The sequence below is a fragment of the Carassius gibelio genome, chromosome A23 (genome assembly GCF_023724105.1).
Source record: "Carassius gibelio isolate Cgi1373 ecotype wild population from Czech Republic chromosome A23, carGib1.2-hapl.c, whole genome shotgun sequence".
NCBI lineage: Eukaryota > Metazoa > Chordata > Actinopteri > Cypriniformes > Cyprinidae > Carassius > Carassius gibelio.
In genome coordinates, this window is record NC_068393.1 from 23,497,829 (window position 1) to 23,510,580 (window position 12,752).

A 12,752-nucleotide genomic window follows, 5' to 3' on the forward strand; every position below is an offset into this window, starting at 1 on the left:
CCGATGTGACTTATACTCAGGTGCGACTTATAGTCCGAAAAATACGGTACCTGTGCTGCTAATAGCAATCAAACTGAGTCGACACTTGAATTTAATAGTTACAATACAGCACGGATGAGTGGAGGTGAGGGGAATGAGGAAGTGAGAGAGATAAACCACTGGCAGCAGCACACGGTAGGCCAGATACACATCCTGGTACTGGTAGCCATCGCCAAAGCAGTGATTATTACACACTATCTGTGTGCAGTGTGTACTAGTGAGCCAGCAACCCATCCACACACACTCTCTCTTTCTCTCTCTCCTTGTGACTGGAGGTGCAATGGAGTGAATCCATTATGCTGCTGTTGCCTGGCTACAACTGAACAATAAAAGTAAAAATCCTGGAGAATTAACACCTTGAAAAGGACACTTTCACCGACAGCACTGCAGCGAGGGCACCACCGACCAACACAAAACACTTCAGTGATCGTAAAGTCTGAAAATACTGGAACCCTGTAATTTATTTTGTTACTTAAAGGGATAGTTCACAAATTACATCATTTACGCTGCCTGATGTCGTCATTACAAATCTGTATAGTTGTTTTCTTTTGTAGAACACAAATGAAGAATGTGAAAATTAGGATATTTTCAAGAATATTCAGGTGCAAACAACATTGGACTTTCTACTGATTTTTCAAAATATCTTCTTTTTTAATTCCACAGAAGAAAAAAAAGCTGTTTTCTATCATGTGCCGTGCACAATTGTGATGACGCAAGATGAACGCAAATGCAACAGGGTTCGAAAGAATCAAGTAAGTGTGAAACCAGACCAACACTGCGGGGGATGCCTGTAACAATCACACTCTGGCACGGACCACTGCAAATGTGCTTAGTGTGAAAGCCCCTAAATGATTACAGAATTTAAATATTTTGTTGAACTGTGCCCTTTAAGGTCAACAAATTATTTTAAATCAAGGTTTCTTGCATCAGTAAATAAAATTTTCCACTTTCTCTTTCTGATCTTTAGGGGCATTCACACTGACAGCGATTTATAACAACAAAATAACTACAAAGTACGTTTTGAGGTGACGGGCTAAAGACCAGTGGTGAGAGACCAACTCTTTGCAAATGCGCTGCAATGCTATGCTGATGCCAATGGGCATTTACATTTTTATTTATGCATTTGGCAGACACATTTATCCAAAGCAACTTACAGTGCATTCAAGGGACAAATTTCATCAGTTTTGATTCCCCAATAAATTAAATCCATGATGTTGATGTTTCTAGTGCCATGCTCTACCAACTGGGCTTTACGTACACCTACTAGCAATGGAAGCGGAAGTGAAGTTTGCACATTCCCCTTCTTGAAGTTGGATACAACTGTTATGTAGGAGTAGGCTGTTAGCAACAAACGTTACAGCAACTTAACACCCTCACTAAACTAATTTTGTATAAAACGTGATTAATATTCATTAATGGTCGACTGATATATTGCCAAGGCCGATATATCGGCCGATATTTGGTATTTTTTAAATCTTATATTTATATATTCTCATTTCAAACTATTGATCACATTTTTATTTTCATATAACTAGATTACATTTTAAATTAAAGTTATTATAAATCATGTCAGTTCTATATTTAAATTAATTTTTGTGAGTACATTTATACCAAACAATTCTTTTATATTCACTTATATTTGTAAATTTGCTTAGTTTTTTTAATACCTGCTGGACAAGTATATGCATGCTCAACTGACATTTTAACATTGCAGTACATCAATTAACTTTGACTGTGCCCCTAAGAGTTCAACTGAGGTTACAAATGCTTCTTAACAAAAATGTTACCATAGAGTCCAGCTAAATCTTCATGGTTTCTTACCTTCTTAGCTGCATTGATGCACTGCATGTACTCTTTGGCCAGGTCTGAGCACTGAAGCGTCTGCTCACGGTTCTCTCGATAGCAGTTCAGGACACACCGGATCCACATTACGTTGCCTGTGAAAAAGGTCAGAGGTCTGAGAGAGGCGGGTCATAAGGGCATAAGTGTTTATCTAACTTTATCTAACTGCAGAGGGATATTGCTGTACACATCCTGGCAGGATCGTACATGCAGTGACAGTAAATATTTTATATGAAGCACAACCAAAAAACAGACTCAGCTGTAAAATACTGTCGCATGACTCACTCACTCACTCACTCATTTCCTTTCCTTCCTCCCTCTCTCTCTCTCTCTCTCTCTCTCTCCCACCACTCCCTCAATTCTGCTCTTCCTGTGAATGGTTTAGTAGAATAAATGAATGCGGGGAGACAGGTTAAACTGAATTACTGGCAGAGTGGATATTCATTAATAACACCAGTGTCAAGAGTGGCAGTGACTAGAACAACTATGATAAATAACCCAGCGAGCAGGAAGGAGGTGGAGCGGGTGAACAGACCCAACAAATTCTTTGGTACATCTGTACAGTTGATCCTTAAGGCAAAAAATAGTCATTCTTCTTCACTTCAGACAAACACCTTCACTCAAACTAATAATGCGAATCTGAACGGCCATTGTATAAATGACAGTTATTGACTCAGATTATGTAATCTGTGCAAGAAAATTGTACTAAAAGACAAAAATGAGTGTTTATAAAACAATCTACCCAATCATGCTAATCATTCTCAATGTCAGTTTAAAAGCTAAAAGAATTTTAATACAAGTATGGATTTGTATAATATATGTGCCACTCAAAATGTTTTTTAAATTATTAAAATAAAACAGCGACAACAAAAGGTTTAATAAAGAGATTTATCCATCTAGCTAATCAATCTGGTTGTCAAGTCAACAAAAAGATCGACTAGCTAGTTCTGACATCAAATTAATAAAGCACAACCAAACAGCTATTGTAGAATTATTACAATTACTGAATCAGATAATGTATGTTGTGAAAAAAAAAAAAAAAAAAAATTATAAATGAAAACTTTGTAAAAAATAAAATGATAATTTGTAAATAATAATAATAATAAAAATAATTGTTTCTTAAAGTAAAAATATTACATATATATAGTCATATTAACAGTTAACAAACCAAATTTGAAATGGCTCTAATTACATCACAACAAATTTATGACATGCAATCAGTCTGCTGTTTTTTTTTTGTTTGTTTGTTTGTTTTTACAAAAATAAAGTTTTACTTGTGCAAAAAAAAATTCTAAAGCGATAAAATGAAAGCAAAGTGGCGGAAAAAAATAGGTTTCATTTTATTATTTATTATTTTACTATTTATTATAAATACCCAATCAAGCTACTCACACAAAAGGTAAGATAGCACAAATAATGTATGGGGTAGTCAATGCAAACATAATCTAAAGAAATACCATTAAATTTAAACTTAAAAAGAGTGAGCTACAATACTTAGGCTTCACACCACAAAAATGTATTGACTACTGATGGCTTGACTGATAAAATAGATAATGTTTGTGGAAAACTGTATCTTTGTTCAATAATATCCTAAACCAACAAAACAAGGCTTTATAGTGTAATTTATCCAATATAATTACTTTGGCGGTCATGCTGATGAAAGCTCGGCTACTCAGGAGTCATGTTGAATATCAATGGACTGATTAAGCAAAGTGAATCCATGCATCCACCTCCAGCTTCACCACAATTGTGGCTTTCAGACAATCGACTGACATCCTGCTTAATTGAAAGGCGATTTAAAGGCTCAATCGGGCTTAGGTTTCACTTGCACGTTCAATTAAATCATCAACAATTGCCATCAATGTGATGCAGGGTAGAGATACTTGAATCCGTTGATCTCTTTTCAAGCTGTGTTGTACATCTTGTCGTCGTTCGGAAAAACCAGACATGGCTGAAAGCAGAAGGGCGAAGGTAAAAAAAAAAAAACTTCCATCAATAGCACATAGAGGGCCGCCACGTATCAGAATGCCGAAACCGTTTTTTGTTTTAATTACCAACCCATTCTCACTCCAAAGGCGTCAAAAACCGAAGCATGGTCAAGCGCCCCTAGCGTCACTTTTATGACGCCAAATGTGCCTCTCGGCGTCGACTATCGAAGCACTACGACCTTCATTGCTTTCAGTGGGAAACTTTTGGCGTCAGAATTCGACACGAGGACATGAGATGTTTATCGCTATGAAATCACGTTCAAGAAGTCTCATTCAGCACACATCGCGCGATACTTGCTATCAGTTCCACAGTTTGGGTGAGTAGTCGTATATACGCTCTTTTAATGCCTTTTATCAAATGTATTCTGTCTTCTTTATTAATCAGATTAGTGCCATATGTTTAATCGCTGTATTATATCGGTCATCCGCGGCTGTCTTTGAGTTTCATTGCGTTTAAATAAATGAACACAGCTGCTAATTAGTGTGATTAAACTCTATCTGTCACGTGACGTGCCATAGACCTTCGATTCCGTTTTATATTATTATTAATTTCAGGATCAATGATGTAAGTTGTATTTGTAGTAAAATCATGGTAATCACGACACAATAATAAATGAAATGTGAAGTTAAAACACAGTAAATGGGACATTAGTAACTGTAACTGTAGTTTTACTATGATATATTAATAATCAATACAACAATACAATAATCACCAAACCAGCTATGTTTGTATCACTGTAATGCTAGTGTTTTTATGTGCTTTTATATGACAGATATCACAGTAATCATGTGTTCTGTACCATGCTTTTAATACCTTTTAATGTGAATCCAAAAAAAAAAAAAAAATCAAATTAAAAATAAATAATAAAACATGTATTTTTCCATCTTGCAGTTCATTCATATCAGTTTATATATATATATATATATATATATATATATATATATATATATATATATATATATATATATATATTTTTTTTTTTAAATATATATATATATATATATATATTTATTTTCATATATATATATATATATATATATATATATATATATATATATATATATATATATATATTTATTTTCATATATATATATATATATATATATATATATATAAATATTTTGCTCACAGATCATTATTAACATTCTGTATATAATTCAATTTTATTTTCTCTCCCCTTTTTTATTATTTATATTTTTAGCTGAAAAGACGTAAAGGCAGTCAGCCCAGTGGTGTTTCTGGAGAGGGATTCCTTCAGAAATGGAGAAGACAGAAAGCTGCGGAGGCAGATATTTGCAGCAGTAAGTCTGTGATAGTTTGTCTCTTTTATCAAAAATTCCTGCTGTTATAATTTGTACAGCATTTGTTGTTTCTTAAACTGTTGCACTGTCCAAATACCCACACTTGCCATCTTTCCACTTGACCACTTGATTACTTATTTGAAGTCTTTCCTGTATTTGGCCTAGTGTTCGAGTGAGCATGATGACCACAAGTGTGTGTCGAACTTTTCATGACCTGATGACTGTGTTTCCCAATCCTGATCCTGGAGAACCCCAGCACTGCACGGTTTTGGCGTCTCTCTTATCTGCCTTGGAGTCTTCACTGATGAGCTGATGAGTTGAATCAGGTGTGTTTGATCAGGGAGACATCTCAAATGTGCAGTGTTGGGGTTCTCCAGGACCAGGATTGGGAGCCACTGCCTTATGGGACACTTATGTGTTTAAAGAGATTTTTAATATCTAATTATCAATATTTCACATACTGTACATTGGACAGCTTTCCGTGACCTCTTGTGAGATCTCGGCAAAAAGTCTGACGATTTATTCCAAAACATGATGCATGATGGGATACACTAAGCTTTGTATAGCGCTCCGGAGCAGTATTGGAGAGGTTTAGTGTGTGTTAAGGACGCTGTGCTTTGGCATTATTAAGACCGGGGACAGTCTCGTTCACACACTGTCATGTACACACACTCTCAAGTGGCCAAGACTGCAAGTGTGGGTATCTGGACAGGGTCAAAGTCTTAAAAATGATCCCTAAACACATCACAGTCTTAATAATCCAGTTTAACACTTGTATGATATTGTACAAGCCCCAGGACGGTCTCATCTGACACTATCAAAAGAATTCATATGACTATAGCTTGTTATTAATTACTTGCTTTCAATAATGGATGCATTTAACTTTTAATTATACAGCATCTTTACAGAGGTGTAATGTACAAGCTGCACGTAATTAATAATATGTCCTTCCTTCTGTCTTACAGGATTTTTTCCAGATAATGCTGTTCTTCTTTTTCAGGTCTAAAATATCAAGCTCAACAGCTCACTCAAGAGCCAACCCTCACAAACCTTCCTAAAACCTAAAAGAGCTATTACTGAGTCTCAGCGAATCTTGCCATGATCAGCTCTTCCCAGGTACATTTGTTTAGAATATTTTTTAATCAACATTTACTCATCAAATGCTCTGGTCTGAATCTTACTTTAAATTAACTTAATTATGTTTAATGAGCAATATTAATTGCTCAGAGAGTAAGTAGAGATTTTCTTGTTTCACAGAAGAGAAGGAAGACCAAGGAAATGATTTGCTCAGGATGAGAAATGAAGACGGCCATCTTGTGCTCAAACAAACAGAAGTCCTTTGGTATGTGTGTGTTGAAGCAATGTTATACAACATTTTATGATGATCTCTCACAGAACTGGTCATGTCAGCCTTGATTTCTTTTTATATTATTACAATTACAGCATGTTAGCAAAGTGTGACTGGACATTTTTAATATTATGTTTTTAAAAACACACCACCTGTTTTAAAAGCAGACAAGTATCATGAAATTGGTTTAGTTGATATAAACACCAATTGACATTATTTCATTGTTTTATAAATGTTATGTTATAAATTGTGAATTGATAGTGAATTGGTTTGAAGCCAGGCCTTACACTGCACCGACTAAAACACATTTGTGAGAGAAGTCAGGAACTTTGGAGAAAGATTCTAGAGGAAGAAAACACATTTACTGCAACAACAGATGAATTCTGGAGTCTCTGAGAACTACACATGCTAATGCAGTCTCATGAGCAAGACCTTTGCCTCTGTTACTTTTTCTTAATTCTTGCAGAATGACATATTTATTGCAGTATTTTTATTTGTACAGATGATCTCATCAGCCAAATGAGGGGTTTTGACCAAGTGATGCTCTTGAAAGGAGTGAAAGAAGAGGATGTGGTAAATTCTCTTCAGAGAAAAAGCTTCTCAAAAGGTCTCAAACCAGCTTGAAGAATGGTAAGTGTACAGTACTACAAGGGTCATAGTTGCTCACACTGCTAAAACCACACAGAACATAAGCTGCGCTCTCTGTCCATTAAACAACTTCTTCTGCATTGTTTGTTTGTTTCACTTTGACCAGGTCTGGGATGTTAGGACTGAGAGATCCTCTGGCTGAGAACAAGCTACACCACATCAGTGCTGGACATCAACCACAAACTGTTTCCAGACATGAGAGAAGAAGAACACGATGGGGAGATGAAACCAGTTTAGATGTGATGATAAGGAATCATTATTTTCTGGAACAGTATCACATGTCTTATATGTATCACATGATCTGTATCACAGTTGACTGGATGGGACTGTGTGACTTTTAAGGACATTTCATCACTCATCTGTGTGAACTGATTTATATATGAGGTTAATGTATCTTTGATGATAATTATTTTCATTGAATCTTATTTGTCTTGGTGCTACTTTATCAAGTTTATAGTCTATGCTTCAATAAAATGAAAATGGTGAATATTGTGTTCTGAAGATTCTTGGTAAATACATCATTTTACTAGGTAGGCTCATATGTGTTTATTTTAGACTTGGAAAAACGACATATTAATTATTGGGATTATTTTTTTATTTAAGACATGAACATTTTTGATCGGATTAATAACATCTGGGACATCAGTACACCAGAAAGTATTTTTTTTATATTTTAGTAACAAATATGCACATTTTTTGTGAAATACAGGGAGTTACAAGATTAATTATTCTGCATTACAAGATGGTGCCATGGGCTTTATTGTTACAAACACTTGACGGATAACTGAGAATGTAGCAGGAATGATCAACGTGGATCTTGTACTGCATTAAAACCAAGAGCACACACATTACTGATGTCCAGCACCTGAGGAGCAAGATACAGGGGTGAGGAGGACATTTTTACACTGATTTCGGCTAATTAGTTATATATAATGCTAATATATATATATATATATATATATATATATATATATATATATATATATAAATTAATATTCTTAGCACTGCATGAATTTGTCCTTGTGTAATAGTGAAGTATCACAATGTGTATACATTGTCCTTGATTACTGCTTTACAGTGGGGAATAGATAATGGCAAGTTGTTGCAGGTTCATCCATTATATTTCTTGCCATTTACTTCAAAAATCAAAGAAATAATCTATTATTTTCATTATTAAATCATTTCTTTCTAATTTTTCCATGTTTCATCAGATGGCCTCACAATGTCCTGTCAAAAGGTATAATAGTCATGATGAATAGAATAGAAAACAGAGGACTGTGAAAACTGTCAGATATAAATGTGACTCAGCTCAGTATGTTGTTCATGATGAGGAGAATACATATATGTAGGTTTTACTGCCCTGCTACCCCCAGGGGCCCAGTAGCACCCCCCGGAAGAGCTCAAAACTGTGCATTTCAAATGGCTGTAAATCAGAGTGCAATTAACATATCAAAGAGAAAATGGGCAGGATTATTACTTATGCTATGCTGATAAAATAATGTTGAGCTCAGTTTTCAGAAATAAGTGGAAAGCTGGCATAAAAGCATTTTAAATATTGCTCACTGTAAAATACCACATTTCAGCCTGCCTCTCAAATATATCACAGATGTTTGCACAATAAACATATTTAGATATCCAGTTTACCTTAAAATAAATAATTTATTTAGTTTCGTTAATAAAAAGTTTTAAACTACATTACCCACAAGCCTCCGTCGTTCTATCTATAGAAAGGCAACACTAGGGGGCTGTTTTTTGTAGTTCATTGAAGTTATGCTTAGGGTTAGGATTAGGATCTCGCTAGAGATGTCATTTTTATCAAGATAGCAACACTTCATTGTTGACTTAATATATTACTAATGTGATGATAGGAGCAAAACATACTTTTTAACATGATGCGCTGTTTAATATGGGTTAAAAGATAGTCCAACCACAGACTGTCCTGAAAAGTCATAGCCAATTACATCTAAGCTGAGCAGCAGCGTCACACTTCCTTATCCATGTATGACAGATGTCTTTCGTTTTTCGGCTGAAGGGATAGATTCGGTTAACAATAGATTAAGCTTGCTACTTATTAGATTCTGTTTTATTAACGTCTTCACCTTCCTCCGTTGTTCAGCTTGACAAAAATTGGGCAATATTGATGTGCACATGCCCAGCAGTCGCAGTTGTATCCAACAGATAGATTCCTCTCATTAAATATAAGACACATTTTTAAGATTTGTATATTTTTTTTTTGACCAAAGACAAATATATTTACTAATCAAATGACGTGCTTCTAAAATTTACATTGTATATTACATTGTGTTTTAAAGTTAAAATTGTTCACATTTGTGTTTCTGTGATTTCTGTGATTTAATGAACAAATAAATACATAAAGCATAATAAACATGCATATTTTTGTAAGGATCTTCCATTATTTATTGATATGTCAAACTCATTTAAAGACAACATGCCCAAATTACTACACTGCGTCCTCTGTCACCAAGCTCGTTTTTGCCACCATAAAGAATAAAAAGGCAGTTATGTTGTAAACATTAACTATTTTCAGTATGCAAATGAAAATGCTTTTATTAAAAAACAAAACAGTAAATACAGTATGTCTTTCAGAGAACACTGGAAAAAGATCAATTTTATTAAAAAAATTAAATTGACCAAAATGTTATACAACACAATGTAAATGTTTCAAACTCACAAAAAAACACCATGAAGACATGTATGTCAAGTGTGCAATATCATCTATAAAACTCAATCAGCACAGCATCAAATAAACACTGATTGTCTGAACAATGGAAGACAGAGAAAGTGTTCAGGAAAACAAACACCTGCTAGCTTTGACAATAACATCATGAATTCACTTCATGACTGGAGCTAGGGGATGACTGTGTATGAATATCTCCTTTACTAAAACTCTTAATTAAAGTCTAAAAAGTTCACTGTATGAAGCTTGAAAAAGAGAACAAAATGCTTTATCAATACGAAAAATACTATTTTTAACTATTGTTTTCATCACTGGTTCTGTAATGTATTCATTATGAGCTTATAAATAAAACAAAGTTACATCTTCTGCAAAAATCTAACCACTGCAAAGTCTAATCACTGATCCAGGGACCATATCTGTGTGTGTGGGGGATAAAGAGTTAACGAGGTGAGTCCTTGTGCGTGATGGAGAACTGCTGTGTTATCCTCAAACAATCCTGTAAAACAGAAATATTACATTACATTCAACTTATACATTACACTGTGTTTTGTTTAGACCATAAAAGCAGCCTCTGTAAAGATGCTGTAAAATTAAATGTTAAATGAATCCATTATTGAAAGCAAGTAATTAATAACAAGCTATAGTCATATGAATTCTTTTGATAGTGTCAGATGAGACCGTCCTGGGGCTTGTACAATATCATACAAGTGTTAAACTGGATTATTAAGACTGTGATGTGTTTAGTACAGTATGTGAAATATTGATAATTAGATATTAAAAATCTCTTTAAACACATAAGTGTCCCATAAGGCAGTGGCTCCCAATCCTGGTCCTGGAGAAGCCCAACACTGCACATTTGAGATGTCTCCCTGATCAAACACACCTGATTCAACTCATCAGCTCATCAGTGAAGACTCCAAGGCAGATAAGAGAGACGCCAAAACCGTGCAGTGCTGGGGTTCTCCAGGTTTAGGATTGTGAAACACAGTCATCAGGTCATGAAAAGTTTGACACACACTTGTGGTCATCATGCTCACTTGAACACTAGGCCAAATACAGGAAAGACTTCAAATAAGTAATCAAGTGGTCAAGTGGAAAGATGACAGTTTAAGAAACAACAAATGCTGTACAAATTATAACAGCAGGAATTTTTGATAAAAGAGACAAACTATCACAGACTTACTGCTGCAAATATCTGCCTCCGCAGCTTTCTGTCTTCTCCATTTCTGAAGGAATCCCTCTCCAGAAACACCACTGGGCTGACTGCCTTTACGTCTTTTCAGCTAAAAATATAAATAATAAAAAAGGGGAGAGAAAATAAAATTGAATTATATACAGAATGTTATATATATATATATGAAAATAAATATATATATATATATATATATATATATATATATATGAAAATAAATAAATATATATATATATATATATATATATATATATATATATATATATATGAAAATAAATATATATATATATATATATTAAAAAAAAAAATATATATATATATATATATATATATATATAAACTGATATGAATGAACTGCAAGATGGAAAAATACATGTTTTATTATTTATTTTTAATTTGATTTTTTTTTTTTTTTTTGGATTCACATTAAAAGGTATTAAAAGCATGGTACAGAACACATGATTACTGTGATATCTGTCATATAAAAGCACATAAAAACACTAGCATTACAGTGATACAAGCATAGCTGGTTTGGTGATTATTGTATTGTTGTTTATTATGATATATTGATTATTAATATATCATAGTAAAACTACAGTTACAGTTACTAATGTCCCATTTACTGTGTTTTAACTTCACATTTCATTTATTATTGTGTCGTGATTACCATGATTTTACTACAAATACAACTTACATCATTGATCCTGAAATTAATAATAATATAAAACGGAATCGAAGGTCTATGGCACGTCACGTGACAGATAGAGTTTAATCACACTAATTAGCAGCTGTGTTCATTTATTTAAACGCAATGAAACTCAAAGACAGCCGCGGATGACCGATATAATACAGCGATTAAACATATGGCACTAATCTGATTAATAAAGAAGACAGAATACATTTGATAAAAGGCATTAAAAGAGCGTATATACGACTACTCACCCAAACTGTGGAACTGATAGCAAGTATCGCGCGATGTGTGCTGAATGAGACTTCTTGAACGTGATTTCATAGCGATAAACATCTCATGTCCTCGTGTCGAATTCTGACGCCAAAAGTTTCCCACTGAAAGCAATGAAGGTCGTAGTGCTTCGATAGTCGACGCCGAGAGGCACATTTGGCGTCATAAAAGTGACGCTAGGGGCGCTTGACCATGCTTCGGTTTTTGACGCCTTTGGAGTGAGAATGGGTTGTAATTACCTTGCGAAAGGAAGAATGACTACTGTAGTCAAATTCTTTTCTCCGGCAGATAAGAAACTCTCCTTTAATTTAAAATAAACTGCCTTCATCAGGAACGGCAAAGGCTTCTGATAGAGCAGAGGGTTTATTAAAGCAGTCTGAAGCAGAAAATTGGCTTGCTCAAACCCGGGCAGAACTGTATTGAACCAAATTGAAGGTGAGGTCTTTAATAAAAATATTAGCCGAGCTGCTTACGAACTGCTCTGTTTGAAGAGCACAAGCCGTGCCTGTTTAAGGGATGCTCATTTCCTCATTTCACATCTGTAAATAAATAACACGGCGCTTAAAGATTAAATGTTAATTACCAGAATTTCGTCTATTATTTGTAATCTCCTTAACGGAGCAGAGTACTACAGAACAAAGTGCGACTTCAGAAACCTTTCCGAGGCGGAAACGCACAAAGCGCAATTCAAAAATATGAAAATGAAATGCAAAGAAAAAAGCAGCTACAAAAGA

At 34.4% G+C, this 12,752-nt stretch overlaps 2 long non-coding RNA genes and 1 pseudogene across 2 annotated transcripts; 1 reads left to right on the forward strand and 2 right to left on the reverse strand.

Moving 5' to 3' along the window:
* The window catches only part of LOC127944348 (MICOS complex subunit mic25a-like), a 70,756-nt pseudogene that overhangs the window by 17,711 nt on the left and 40,293 nt on the right, over nucleotides 1-12,752 (reverse strand).
* Nucleotides 3,936-7,594, forward strand: LOC127945160 (uncharacterized). Its single transcript, XR_008150537.1, has 6 exons — nucleotides 3,936-4,186; nucleotides 5,072-5,171; nucleotides 6,172-6,287; nucleotides 6,429-6,513; nucleotides 7,022-7,149; nucleotides 7,274-7,594. It is a non-coding gene; the product is annotated as an uncharacterized LOC127945160 (long non-coding RNA).
* On the reverse strand, nucleotides 9,603-12,247 carry LOC127945161 (uncharacterized). Its single transcript, XR_008150538.1, has 3 exons — nucleotides 12,000-12,247; nucleotides 11,049-11,148; nucleotides 9,603-10,361 (listed from the first exon to the last, which is right to left on the reverse strand). It is a non-coding gene; the product is annotated as an uncharacterized LOC127945161 (long non-coding RNA).